Source organism: Bubalus kerabau, chromosome X (genome assembly GCF_029407905.1).
Source record: "Bubalus kerabau isolate K-KA32 ecotype Philippines breed swamp buffalo chromosome X, PCC_UOA_SB_1v2, whole genome shotgun sequence".
Lineage (NCBI taxonomy): Eukaryota > Metazoa > Chordata > Mammalia > Artiodactyla > Bovidae > Bubalus > Bubalus kerabau.
In genome coordinates, this window is record NC_073647.1 from 122,615,587 (window position 1) to 122,630,953 (window position 15,367).

Below are 15,367 nucleotides of genomic sequence, written 5' to 3' on the forward strand. Positions count from 1 at the left end.
CCTCCCCTACATACTCCTTTTTCTGTTGGCATGTATGTTTTGTTCTGTTTGACTTCAGTCTTTTCAGGTTAGAGGTGTTCCTGAGAAGGTCTCTCTCTTCAGTTCATACTTGAGAATGAAGTATTTAAAAGCTGACTGGAAGTAGGTTGGTCTTGTTGAATGTGGGTGACATGGTAAAGTGGTGACATGACCGACATATTCCCGTGGGGAATGTTTGATGTCTACATACACAAAGAAGGATTATCCAATGACCTTCCTGGAAGGCACAAGTCTAGCTGTCATTGCAATAGGATCTGAATGGAAGAGGGCTAAGAGAAGTAGCATATCAAATTTAGTATATACTTGTTGACTTCATCCCCTATTTTTCCATACAATACTCCTGACTTCAACTGTACCTGGTGTTCTCCAGGCCAGAAGTCTCCTGTCCTGTTCTCTCCAAAGACCAACACCCCAGTTGCTGCCAGAGTAATAGATAGTGCAGTCAAATGCTGCACATAGACACATAGGGTGTCTGGAATCTAGTCTTCATGAAAATAGTTTGACCCGATCATCCTACGTTCAGGCCCACCCTCATCCCCAGCTTCCACAATTAGTTGTTATTACCAATTTATAAGCTTTTCAAGGTGCTCTGGGTAGATCAGATTGGTTCTCAGCTTCCCCTGCTGCCACTTTAGGATTCAGAGTCCTCAAGTTTTCTAAATCATTTACTGCTTTCCGGTTTCCAGATTTTGTTTGGAAACTTGTCAAATTGATGCCAAAAGCTCAGCTTCTCTGCACAATGGTGCCAAATCGAATCTTGGAGATAGAGTTTTGGGTGAAGTAAAAAAGAGTAGCTTTATTGCTTTTCCAGGTAAAGGGGGCCACTGCAGGCCCTCAAAACCTTGTGTCCTACTTGCAGAAGATACTGAGAAGTTTTATAGTAATGGTTCAAAAGGGTGTGATCAGCTCATGGACATTCTTCTGATGGGTTAGTGCTGAGGTAAGTAGGAGTCAGTATCATCAAACTTCAGGTCCAAGTGGTCTGGGGTCTATATGCTTGTGGGCAGCATACCATTATTAATCGTTAACTTCTCCCCCCCGGGGGTGGGGGGTTCAGTATCTGCAGAATAGTTCAGAGATACTGTTGCGTATATCCATGGATGGGGAAACAGGACATTCAGTTCATTTAGTCGTTCAGCTGTGTCCGACACTTTGTGACCTCATGAATCGCAGCACGCCAGGCCTCCTTGTCCATCACCAACTCCCAGAGTTTACCCAGACCCATGTCTATTGAGTCAGTGATGCCATCCAACCATCTCAACCTCTGTCGTCCCCTTCTCCTCCTGCCCTAAATCTTTGCCAGCATCAGGGTCTTTTCCAATGAGTCAGCTCTTCGTATCAGGTGGTCAAAGTATTGGAGTTTCAGCTTCAACATCCGTCCTACCAAAGAACACCCAGGACTGATCTCCTTTAGGATGGACTGGTTGGATATCTTGGTGCCCAAGGGACTCGCAAGAGTCTTCTCCAACACCACAGTTCAAAAGCATCAATTCTTCAGCACTCAGCTTTCTTCACAGTCCAACTCTCACATCCATACATGACCACTGGAAAAACCATAGCCTTGACTAGACGGAACTTTGTTGGCAAAGTAATGTCTCTGCTTTTTAATATGTTATCTAGATTGGTCATAACTTTCCTTCCAAGGAGTAAGTGTCTTTTAATTTCATGGCTGCAATCACCATCTGCAGTGATTTTGCAGCCCAGAAAAATAAAGTCTGACACTGTTTCCACTGTTTCCCCATCTATTTCCCATGAAGTGATGGGACCAGATGCCATGATCTTCGTTTTCTGAATGTTGAGCTTTAAGCCAACTTTTTCACTCTCCACTTTCACTTTCATCAAAAGGCTTTTGAGTTCCTCTTCACTTTCTGCCATAAGAGTGGTGTCATCTGCATATCTGAGGTTATTGATATTTCTCCTGGCAATCTTGATTCCAGCTTGTGCTTCTTCCAGCCCAGCATTTCTCATGATGTACTCTGCATATAAGTTAAATAACAGGGTGACAATATACAGCCTTGACGTTCTCCTGTTACTTGGGGTAACAGGACATTACCCCAAGGCTGTTCTTAACTGTTTCTCCCTGGTCTCCTATCGTCTCCCTTCCCTAATTAACTGCTCAAATCTACCCATTGGAACTCAGGGAAGGTCGTAGAGGCTGAATGAAGGTGGTTTCCTAAAATCAAGGAAATGGAGGACACAAAGATCTAATGCCCAGGAGCCCCACAGGGCCCTGCAGTATCATTATCTTATATTAAGACTTATCCTTTCAGGTTTCTCCCTTTAGAAAATTTCCTTTCTATTGTTTCGGTGGAGCTTTGGGAAGAAACAAAGGAAAGTCCTAGATTTTCGGCTTCAAAATTCCTTACAAAGTAAGACCTCTATGTTCTCTTTAGCAGATAGTTAGTCGTTGATCTTCAAGACATAAAATGATACCCCCATTTTACAGTTAGAATATTTTGGGGACAGAGAAGTCAAGTCATTTTTCCAAGATGACAGCATTTGCAGGGAGGCAGTGGCTCAGTGCATTCATGTTGAAGGAAAAAACAGTGCTGTGACACTAGGCAGTTCAGTTGTCACTTTCCTGACATGTTACGCTGTCCTGCCTGCTCAGTGCTTTGCAGTTGACCTCTAGCAATGTCACCACCACCAATAAAAGCCAGCGTTAGTTGCTGAATACAAAATGACCAGGCTAAACAGCCACACGTTACTCTTCTGCAAAAAATGGAACTAACATGACCTAGTATTTTTCATGATAATGACTGTAATTAACTAACCAAGCTGAACGAGCCTTGGAATTCATCTGGAAAAAAGCCTACCATTGCCAATTTTCTGAAACTGAAGGCCTGACAGATTTGTGAGTTGGGTCTTTTAGAGACAGGAAAAAAAAAAAAAAAAGCTGAGGCCATCTAAAATTGAATTTAGTACCTGAAAGTAGGTCTCAAAATGAAAATGATGCTTTACCCTTTACAGGCAGAGTTTTCTGGATCCTTACACCTCCCAAAGCGATTTACTGCATGGATTTCTGTCAGGTCAGCAGGTTGGTTAGCCCAGGTTTAAACCAAGAACATTTTGTAATCAATTTTTGCTCAGATTCATTACTCATATAACTGACTGTCAGGCTTATATTGTATCAGTAAGCGTCAGACTAATATTGCCAGCAGATAACATCATAATCTGTTGATGAGACTATTCATTTTTTTTTTGTCATTGCTTTATTTACTTGAGATGCCAACTGTGTCTTCCCTGTTAAAATGTGTCCAATGAGCTGACTTTTATATACCTCAATTATGTTCTCTTGACTCTATGGATGAAGTGAACTTATACCAAAAACCCAGGGTTACTCTAAAAGAATGCCTCTGAGTTAATTATACTGCCTGTGAGTGCACTTCTATTTAAAAATGCATTAAATTGCATTTGCAGGCCATTTATATCAAAACTGGTTACTGTTGCTGGTTTGTGGCTTTGCTTTCAGGAAGAAGGCTGCTATATTTAAAGAAATCAATAAAGAATAAATATACTCAAGTTTATGACGTGGTATTGTTAGAGGGAAGATGTGGAGAGAGGAGCCTTGGGAAGTGTGAGAACAAGAACTCATCCCATAGATTATCTCGAGCAGCTCTTTCATTTTATAGAAAACTGCGTCATGAAGGGATTTAGTGACTTTCTCCCAAAATGCTCAGTTATTTAGTGGTAGAACTCTGAGTAATTAGTACTCAGGGTGTCCCGGCCCATTCTCTTTCCACTTTACTGTGGCATCAATGTATTTAATTTTTTTTCCTCTGTGTTATTTGTTTTTAATAAAAGAATCATAAAGTGGGCCTTTAAAAATTTATAATGAGAAAATCTTGCAACTTACAGAAGAATTGCATATATCATACGCATACCTCCCTAGCTTTAATTTTGTTTATTAACTTTTGGCTGTGCTGGCTTTTCATTGCTGCACAGGCTTTTCTCTAGTTGCAGTGAGTGGAGGCTATTCTCTTCTGACAGTGAACGGGCTCTAGGTACGCGGGCTTCAGTAGCTCTGGTTCCCAGGCTCTAGAGCAGGCTCAGTAGTTGTGGTGCATGGGTTTAGTTGCTCCTTGGCCTGTGGAATCTTCCTGGATCAGGGATTGAACCCATGTCTCCTGCATTGGCAGGCAGATTCTTTACCACTGAGCCACCAGGGAATCCTCCTAACTTAATCTTTTATTTAGATATGTTAATTGTTAACATTTTTTCATGTTGTATATGTCCATATATACACATATATGCATATATGTACATATATAAATGCTTATTTATTTCAAGTTGAGGCAGATGGCTGCAGCTAACACCACTTCATTTAGCTTAAGAACAAACAATTCTCTTAGAAAACTATAGGGACTTCCATGGGGCTACAGCAGTTGACTCTGTGCTTCCAATGCAGGGGACATGAGTTTGATCTCTGGTTGGGGAAATAGGATCCCACATGCTGCAGGGCCCCCCCAAAAATAAATAAATGAAATTAAAAACAAAATTATACTGTAAGTATTCAAATTTCTACCGAGCGGCTAAGCACTGCACACAGTACATACTGTATAATATAGCCTGCATTCAGTTTTCACCAAGTGAAAGTCACTCAGCTGTATCTGACTCTCTGCGACCCCATGGACTAGTCCATGGAATTCTCCAGGCCAGAGTCCTGGAGTGGGTAGCCTTTCCCTTCTCCTGGGGATCTTCCCAACCCGGGATTGAACCCAGGTCTCCCGCATTACAGGCAGATTCTTTATCAGCTGAGCCACATGGGAAACTCAAGAAAACTGGAGTGGGTAGCCTATGCCTTCTTCAGGGGATCTTCCTGACCCAGGAATCAAACTGGGGTCTCCTGCATTGCAGGCAGATTCTTTACCAACTGAGCTCTCAGGGAGGCCCATACTATAGTCTGCATTCAGTTTTCAACAATTGTCACAACAGTGTTATCCTGGCAATTTTCCCCCCCTAGATCTAATCCTGGTATATGTGTTTTGTGTTTAACTACCATGTCTCTCTAGCCTCATTTTTTTAAATTTTCCTGTGGCCCCACTGCATGGCATGAGGGATCTTAGTTCCTCATCCAGTGATCGAATCCATGTCCTCTGCATTGGAAGGCGAAGTCTTAACCCCTGGACCACGAGGGAAATCCCTAACCTCCTTTGACATGGGCCAGCTCTTAGCCTCTCTTTGTCATTCATGACACAGATATTCTTAGAGATTACATGCTAGCTGTTGTGGAGGAGTCTCTCAGTTTGGGTTTGTCTGATGTTTCCTCATGAATAGATTTGATTTATGTGCTCTTCTGGCAGAAACACTACATAAATGAGTCTGTGTCCTTAGAGCACCACGTCAGGAAGCATGTGATGTTAGTTTATCTGCTGTTGGTAATAACATCTTTGACATTTGGTTAAGTGGGGGTCTTTGAGTTTTGTTAGCAGGGTATCTTCAGCACAGCATGATAAGCAAGTTGTGGTGCATATACACAATGGGATAGTCAGTTCAGTTCAGTTGCTCAGTCGTGTCTGACTCTTTGCGACCCCATGAAGCACAGCACGCCAGGCCTCCCTGTCCATCACCATCTCCCAGAGTTCACTCAAACTCATGTCCATCGAGTCAGTGATGCCATCCAGCCATCTCATCCTCTGTTGTCCCCTTCTCCTCCTGCCCCCAATCCCTCCCAGCATTAGGGTCTTTTCCAATGAGTCAACTCTTCGCATCAGGTGGCCAGAGTACTGGAGTTTCAGCTTTAGCATCATTCCTTCCAAAGAACACCCAGGGCTGGTCTCCTTTAGAATGGACTGGTTGGATCTCCTTGCAGTCCAAGGGACTCTCAAGAGTCTTCTCCAACACCACAGTTCAAAAGCATCAATTCTTCGGCGTTCACCTTTCTTCACAGTCCAACTCTCACATCCATACATGAGCACTGGAAAAACCATAGCCTTGACTAGACGGACCTTTGTTGGCAAAGTAATGTCTCTGCTTTTCAATATGCTATCTAGGTTGGTCATAACTTTTCTTCCAAGGAGTGTCTTTTAATTTCATGGCTGCAGTCACCATCTGCAGTGATTTTGGAGCCCCCCAAAATAAAGTCTGACGCTCTTTCCACTGTTTCCCCATCTATTTCTCATGAAGTGATGGGACCAGATGCCATGATCTTTGTTTTCTGAATGTTGAGCTTTAAGCCAACTTTTTCACTCTCCTCTTTCACTTTCATCAAGAGGGTTTTTAGTTCCTCTTCACTTTCTGCCATAAGAGTGGTGTCATCTGCATATCTGAGGTTATTGATATTTCTCCTGGCAATCTTGATTCCAGCTTGTGCTTCATCCAGCCCAGCATTTCTCATGATGTACTCTGCATATAAGTTAAATAAGCAGGGTGACAATATACAGCCTTGACTTTCTCCTTTTCCTATTTGCAACCAGTCTGTTGTTCCATGTCCAGTTCTAACTGTTGCTTCCTGACCTGCGTATAGGTTTCTCAAGAGGCAGGTCAGGTGGTCTGGTATTCCCATCTCTTTCAGAATTTTCCACAGTTTATTGTGATCCACACAGTCAAAGGCTTTGGCATAGTCAATAAAGCAGAAATAGATGTTTTTCTGGAACTCTCTTGCTTTTTCCATGATCCAGCAGATGTTGGCAATTTGATCTCTGGTTCCTTACTCAGCTATAAAAAGGAATACATTCGAGTCAGTTCTAATGAGGTAGATGAACCTGGCACCTATTATACAGAGTGAAGTAAGTCAGAGAAAGGCAAATACTGTATATTATTGCATATATATGGAGTTTAGAAAGATGGTACCAATAATCCTACATGCAGGCAGCGAAGGAGACACAGGCATAAAGAACAGAGTTTTGGGCTCAGTGTGAGAAGGCGAGAGTGGAATGATTTGAGAGAATAGCTTAGAAGCATGTATATTACCATATGTAAAATAGATGACCTGTGCGAGTTCGATGCATGATGCAGGGCACCCAGAGCTGGTGCTCTGGTACAGCCTAGAGGGAGGGGGTGGGGAGGGAGGTAGGAAAGAAAGTCTGCACAGCAGGAGGTACTAAAATCCCTCTGTGACCTGGACTAGATACAAACTTGGCAAGAGTTAGGGTTAAGTATGGTTCCTTGTGGTGCTGGCCATTGTGGTTTAGTCCTGCAGCTGAGGGACCTCACTAAAGATCCCAGCTTACAGAGTTCCTCCAGACCTCCTTCTGCCAAACCCTACCATCTGCAATACTTACACAGTAACCCCTGAGGGGGCCTGCTGAGTCTCTTTCCTAGGAAGGCACACTATGTAGATAGCTCTTTAGAGGGAGGGAACTCATAAAGCATTCTCTCAAAATCCAAAACTACATTTGCTGAAAACCATGTTCTTCAGAACCTGAGTCCTGTATTGATTGGTTGCAGAGAGGTTTGGTTTAACAAGCCTGACTTTTTCTATTTGGACTTACTTCTGAACTAGGCAGTGATAAGGACCCCAAGGAACGTATTTCTCAAAGCTGACTGTGGTTGCAGGGACCTTCTTTCCCCACTCAATCCCTAACTTCAGAATGATTTAATAACCAGCTGCCATTGGGCCTGGAGCTTCTACAACATCTTTTAGAGTGTGATGGTTTAAAAGGACTGTTGTTTATGATGAATGTGCTGGTGATCTCAGCTTCTGCATTGCAAATGAGAATAACCTGATCCGAAGAGACATATTGGGAGCAAGCTTGGAGTTACTTGGCCTTCTGGTCGAGTCAAGGCTGTTTAACCTGCAAGGAACAGAAACAGACTTAGTCGGGCAGCAGGCGACCTCACGGACATGGAACCAAGCCTCACGGGAGCTGAAACCCGAGAGGGCTTCTGTAATCTGTGCTTGAGGCCTTTCCAGAAACCATCACTGCAGGAGTTCCTGGTCCTTCACATGGAAGCTCCACAGTTCCTGTGGTTTGACTGCACTCACCATGTCTGCTGCTTCCTGTTTTCTCACCAACTCGCTCGCTCTTCTAATTTCTTGGAGAAAGTCTGATAGGCTCTAGGAGGTGTCTGAGTTTGCATCTTCCCCCAGAATATATACTAAAAGAAGGGTTGAATGCAAGCAGTGTAGTTTTGGAGTGAAAACAGGAAGCACAGAGAGGGAAAAGCGAGAGAAAGGGTAGAAGTTCAGTAATAGAGGAAGTAAGTTAATGCTTTGGAGCTTGATTCTCCAAGGGACCCTCTGAGAGAATGGGGATCATACTGCAGAACTGTCCCTCCAAGAGGGTGAGGAAACTGGGGATGTACCCAGTTCTGCCTGTCACCCTGCTAAATATTCATCACCTTTTAAGATCATGCCTTTGAATTTTAAAAATATTTATTTTATTTATTTGACTCTGCCGGGTCTTAGTTGTAGTATGTGGAATCTAGTTCCCTGATCAGGGATTGAACCTGGGGCCCCCTGTGTTGGGAGTGCAGAGTCTTGGCCACTGAACCACCAGGGAGGTCCCTGATGAACTTTTTTTTTTTGGCTTGTCTGAGAATTTCTTTATTTCTCCTTACATTTTATTTTTTTCTTTTCCTGATGAACTTTTTAAAAATGAACTCATTACAAAAGAGTAGAAGAAATGCCCTATATGGCCTCTAGGAAATCATTCAAATATTCCAATTACATGTAAGAGTTTCTTTTTTTTTTCCTATTCATGCTGGAGTTGAAAATAAATCAACTCTGTTTCCCTCCTTGAGCCCAAAACCAATTGAGACATGAGACATAAGAATCAAATGGATGAGATAAAAATATCAGCTCTGTCACTCTTAAGATTGAATTACAGAATGAAACTGAATGTATGGCCATAAGGAGTCTCCCAGAACCTCCCTTCCTGACAGCGCATGAGAAAATGTAGCCTCTCACTTGTGGGGGAAAATCTTTCCTGGTGAACTTACCACATGAGTTTGTGAGGGGTGGCGGGAGACACATACAGACAGAGACAGCGAGAGACAGAGACACACACAGATACACAGAGAGAAAAAGAGAGACACACACAAACGCAGAGAGACACACACACAGAGACACAGACACACAAAGAGACTACACAGAGATACACAGAGAAACAGAGGAGGGAAGGAGGGATGGGGAAGGGGTAAAGCTGGGTCTTCTGAGAGGCAGACTCTGAGACCCAGGAGTGCAAAAATTTTATTGAGAGTTTAAGTTTTGAAAGATAAAAAAGGAAGAAAGCACAATAGGGCAGGAGAGCCTGGGATCTCAAAGCACATTTGACAAAACCCCTGCCAACCCATGGGGACCTCCAAAGCAAACCTTGTCTCTTAAAGGGGTACCACCTTAGGCAGAAATGGCCAGGCCTTGGCACTCCCACTGTGTTTAGTCATGGGTTGGGGCTGCCCAAGGAGAAGAACATGGTTTTCAAAATCTGGAGGCTGTCAACTAACTTGACTTGTTGCAACTCACTGGCAAGTTCTTTCTTGAAATCGAATCTGAGCGGCACCCCTCCAGGGCTGCCACGTAGACCTACTGTGTTTTTTTTCTTAGTGTCTTTGTTTAGAAAAGTTATTCCTTCACCCTTGAAGAGAAGTGGGCCAGAGAGCAGAGAGAAGCAGGAAAAGGTGCTCCCGTGTGCTTCTTTCTCAAGGAATGAAGTGGAAACCCAGAAAGAAATACCAATGAAGGGGAAGTCCTTGAGACATAAGAAATAATTCCCTCTGCTTCTTGCAACTAATACCATATAACCCCACTTGCCTTCTCAGAAGGTCCTGTTACCTGGTGAAGTTTTTATGTTGCTGAGCTGGAGATCTGGAGGGGACTCAGCGGTGTAGCAAGATAGAAGAGAAAATAAATAGGGATAAGGTTGACAAGAATGGAGTCAGTGATGCTGGACACTGTATGAAGGACAGAGAGAAGATCATTATATCAAGGAAGGCTAAGAAGGGATTTGGGAGATGATAAATGTCAGAGATACTAACATTGATTACTTTGGGTGGCATGATATGGATTCCTTCTTGATTTCTACTGTGAAATCTTAAGTCTACATTGGCCTCAAATGCTGTTGTGAGAGTGCATTCTTCACAGGGTCCTCGATGAGTTAGGGACATGTATGTCTGGATGAATATACCATGCAGCAGCACTGAGTAGCTGAGACATGGTCAATATCAGGTCTGCATGATGCCAAAACCTACACTCTCAACTGCTAGGCTTACTGTTGTTTGTTGACTTCAAAAGAGGGTGGCAGTGGTTCACAAAGTCAGTGAAACAGCTGGAAAATTGTTTTGTCCCAAATATGCCAGAACTTTGGAGGTCTGTCTTTCATGGGCTTCCCTAGTAGCTCAGCTGGTAAAGAAAATGCTTGCAATGCAGGAGACCCTGGTTCAATTCCTGGGTCAGGAAGATCCACGGGAGAAAGGATAGACTACCCATTCCAGTATTCTCAGGCTTCCCTGGTGGCTCAGCTGGTAAAGAATCTGCCTGCAGTGTGGAAGACCTGGGTTCGATCCCTGGGTTGGGAAGATCCCCTGGAGAAGGGAAAGGCTATCCACTCCAGTGTTCTGGCCTGGAGAATTCCATGGACTACGTAGTCTATGGGTTTGCAAAGAGTCAGATGCGACTGAGCGACTTTCACTTTCTTTTATGGGCTTGTGTTCCAAAACCCGGGGTGTGGACCCAGAAAGTATAGACCCACTCTTGTTCTCTGTAGTTGCTCCAGAGTAACTACCTGGTTAGTCAACCCCTGAGGGTTCACCTGACCTGACAAAGAAGATAGCCATGATCATCCATATCCTTGCATTCAGCTGTTACTATTGTGTTGATCCTCGATCCCCTGGAATAGGTTATAGGTGATCAGAAGCAGTGACTCTGGGTGAAACTACAAGCCCAAACAGCCAAACCAGAAGAAAATGCAGTCTCTGGTGAAGAGCAATGGAGAGAAGCAGAAAGCACAAATGCTGGATCCATAAGATGAATACTCGCAAACCCTCCCATCACCACCACTATTACTACTAGTAACATATTGATCTTAGGAGTCAGAAGAGGTCTGTTTCTATCTCTTCCTTTTCCCCTAGGCTGCAGTGATTATTGCTCACCCTACTTCTGTCTAAACCCCACTGCTTCTGGTTCTCTCTGGCCCTCCTCCTCTGGCCTCATTGCCCACTTTTCTTCTTCCACTGCTAGTCCACTTTCTGCTCTTCCATAGGCCAGCCTTTGGTCTCCTCTTATAATAACCATGGCAGCACAGGGCACGTAGTGTCCTGAACCACTGTAGACAGAAGCAAAACAAGAATAGGACAAGTGTTGACCTCACCTCAGGTTAGCAAGCCCCATGTTTCCTTTTTTCATTATCTATGTATGTATGTGTATATATATATATATTTAATTTTTATATAATATATACATAAATATTGTTGATTTACAGTGTTTTGATTTCTGCTGTGCATACATACATTATTTTTAAAAGTGTTCTTTTCCATTATGATTTATTATAAAAGATTGAATATAGTTCCCTGTGCTATACACTAAGACCTTTTTATTTATCCATTCTATGTATAAAAGTTTACATCTGCTAACCTTAACCTTCCACTCCACTCCTTCCCCACCCCTTCCCCTTGGCAACCAGTCTGTTGTCTATGTCCCCGATTCTGTTTCTATTTCATAGATAGGTTCCTTTGTATCATATTTTAGATTCCACATTTAAATGATATCATATGATATTTGTCTTTCTCTGTCTGATTTACTTCACTCAGTATGACAATCTCTAGGTCCATTCATGTTGCTGCAAATGGCATTATTTTGTTCTCTTTTATGGCTGAGTAATACTCCATGGTATATGTATCTTCTTTACCCATTCATCTGTCAATCAGTGGACATTTATGTTGCTTCCATGCCTTGGCTGTTGTGAATAGTGCTGCAATGGACATTGGGGTGCATGTATCTTTCTGAATTACAATTCGAGGTGTGTTCTATCAAGAAGTTGCTCTTAGTGATCCTTCTCATCTATGCAGATTTTACTGGCTTCCTTCCCTTCCCTGCTTTACTTTTCTGCTTCCTTACTGGTAGTTCCAGGGATTATCTGCCAAGTAAACACTTCCATTTTCTCAGGATCACTTCTGGAAGAACAAAATCCAAGAAAACAGTTTAACTTGCCTGACTCACTGCTTACTAAGCAGTCTTTTGATTTGTATTTAGTTACATTAATGGTTAATTTCTGGTAGGATGTTCTTTGCAGATAATCTGTCTTGGTTATATGTGAGTCTTATCTGGCTGATTAGTGACTCTTTGAAATCCTGTTGGTATAAGTCAGTCTTCTAGAACAGGGATTGGCAAACGACAACCTGTGTGTCGAATGTGACCAGCCACTTGTTCTTTATAAAGTTTTATTGGGGCTACAGCCACACTTACTCATTTACATATTCTCTGTGGCTGCTTTCACATTACAGTAAGAGTTGAGGAGCTGTGACAAAGACCATAAGTCTGTAAATTCTAAAATATATATGCCTTACAGGAAAAGGTTGCTGACCCCTCACAGAAGCTGTTCATCTTTCTCAGTGGGTTCACTGAGAAAAAGGAAGCCATGAATTATATTTGTGAGTACAAGGGCCAGAACTTGGACCAATGATATTTCACTAAGTGGCAACATCTTAGCCTAAAAGCCAGGCTGATCAGCACCCACTCAGTTTGTCCCAGTGTTTGGTTATATCATGTCCAGAATCATGTCTTGAGAATTCACGAGTAAACATGAATAGGAGGCATGGGTTAGAAGGGAATGTTGAAAAAGTGTCTTAAAATGAGGGTCATAAGTGCACTTAGACATTTCTCTCCAAAAGATGTTCTTTCTTGACTGACCTAAGCTTGCGTATCATCCCATTGCACTGCACCCTCTTGATTCTTACAGGCTCAGCATTAATTATTAATCAGTTTGAAAATGGTTGATGGAGGTCCTCTGTATATGATCCTACTTCTCGGATGCCATGATTCTAGCTATCTTGAGCTCCTTCCACATGGAGATACTTTCTATTCTTTGTTGTCAATGGTCTAGCCCCCAACAATTGATGAAATATATATATATAATAAATGCTCAGTAAACATTATCTCATATCCATCACACACAGACTCCTACCCTTGAACCAACATGGTAATAAAACTGGAATCATTTGCCAAATTCAAGTAATTGTGCATAATAGGTGAGTGATAAGGAACATAGGCTTCAAAAATGCAAACACAGTGGGTGAAATCCTTCATTCTGGCCATCCAGAATGGCCATCCATTCTGGCCATTCATATTTTCAGACATTCGAATGGAACAGATTGCCGAGCCACAAAATTTTAAACTTGAACCCCTCCTGAGTAGGTAATGATGAAACTAGCAAAGAAATAAAGAATACATCTTACCCAGTTGGGAAATTAACCAGATTGCATAAACCTTGTCTTGTTATGAAATCCTTTTGATCAGAGATTAATTACTAAAAACTTGCTTTTGCTCTATCATCCACAGTCTAGTAGGAGGATAAAAATAGGTAAGCCAATAGTGACATTTAGACATTAGACAGAATAGCCTACCTTTATTGTTTCCACTATCTCATTTCTATTCATTTTTAAATTCACTGTGATCAGGCCTTTATTTTCAATTAAGTTCAGTTTACTATTTTTTAAGCTTTCTATTACATGTATGCCAGGGTTTAAGGAGAGGGGGAAAAAACACATAATCCTTGCACTCAAGGATTCTGTAGTCTATTAAGAAATATAGGCATGTGAAGAAAAAAATTGTCATAAGAGTGGTAAATGTCATTAAAAGAAGAAGGAGTTGTGTTGTTTAGGGGTGGATTTTTAGGTTGAGTTTCCTGTAAACAGAGCTGGAGACAGGGATTTATTGAAGGAATACACTCAGAGGAAAACTGTACAGAAGGAAGGGAGGCCGAATAGAGCAGGAGAAAGAATCAAGGATGTGATCTCAGGCTGAGTCTAACATGACAGATTCTGAAGTGCAAGTCTCACAGCAGAGATGGGGCAAAATGGTCCAGGCTTTTGTGTACCTGTCATTGGCTCTTCTGGTTAGCCAAGGGCAATGCTGAGAACATCACAGACATAAGCTGTCAGCTCCAGTCTGGGGCTGAAGTGACTGGGGCTTTAGCTGTCCTGGCTGGTCAAGTTGATGTGGGCAGATCACCAGTAACGTCTGCTAAAAGAGGGTTAGAAAAAGCTAGATGATATGTTTATCACTTTGGGTAGCCCAACATCTGAGTACCCTTCCTGTTGAGGGAGAAATGTCAAGACAGATGGAAGACAGGGCTCCACTCCATGTGATGCTTTGCATTTTCTCAGCAAAGTTCTCAGTCCTTCCCCAGAGGCCATTAGACATCCTTCTAAAAATGCCTTTTCTGTTTTGATTAGCCAGAGTCTAGCATTGTGGTTCAGAGAAGGCGATGGCACCCCACTCTAGTACTCTTGCCTGGAAACTCCCATGGACAGAGGACCCTGGTGGGCTGCAGTCCATGGGGTCACTAAGAGTCAGACACTACTGAGCGACTTCACTTTCACTTTTCACTTCCCTGCATTGGAGAAGGAAATGGCAACCCACTCCAGTGTTCTTGCCTGGAGAATTCCAGGGACAGGGGAGCCTGATGGGCTGCCGTCTATGGGGTCACACAGAGTCGGACATGACTGGAGTGACTTAGCAACAGCAGCAGCAGCAGCATTGTGGTTTGCCACCAAGAACCCTGACAGGTTCAGAGATGATGGAACTTGTTAGGTCCTAGATGATTAGAGCCTGAAAAAGATGGGGGTATCTTGTAAGAGAAGAGCCCAAGGAGAGGAGAGAGACATTTCAGACTAAGAGCCAGAAGCCTAGGGTTGACTCTGAATTTTTTTAGTTGTGAGACTACGAGAAGGCATGGCACAACTAGAATGAGTTTAGAGAAAGGACAGTGGGTTCGTCTGTGGACTTGTTGAGTCTGAGTTTTCTGGGGGCATTCAGAAGGAGATCTTTCACAGATGACTGTGCAAATTTCATGGTCAAGAGGAGTGTCTGGGAGGAGAAAGAGAGACAGACAAAGATCAGCTCATGGATGTGGCTGAATTGGAGAGGAAATATGTATAGAACAAGAGTTGAAGAGGCCAACAGCAGAATCCAGGGAATGGTTAGGTCTATATACTTCTCTATAAACAAACCTTAGATAACCATGAAAAGACAAGGGAGGTAAGGAAAGAAGGACACTATTAAGAACTACAGAATTATCAAGGAGGACAGGTGCTGAAGAGAGACCCCTGGTAATGTGAGGTAGAAAGCCAGTGGTTACCTTTGAGAGAAGAGTTTTGGTAGAGTTCCTTTAAGGGAAAAACTTCCCCATCTCCTGTGTCATGTAAATCCTCCACCTCCCCTCTCTTCTCT

The 15,367-nt window shown here is 42.7% G+C and overlaps 1 protein-coding gene across 19 annotated transcripts in view; it reads left to right on the forward strand.

The window, feature by feature from the left end:
• The window catches only part of PRRG1 (proline rich and Gla domain 1), a 466,522-nt gene that overhangs the window by 154,542 nt on the left and 296,613 nt on the right, over positions 1–15,367 (forward strand). The gene's annotated exons all lie outside the window — the stretch shown is intronic.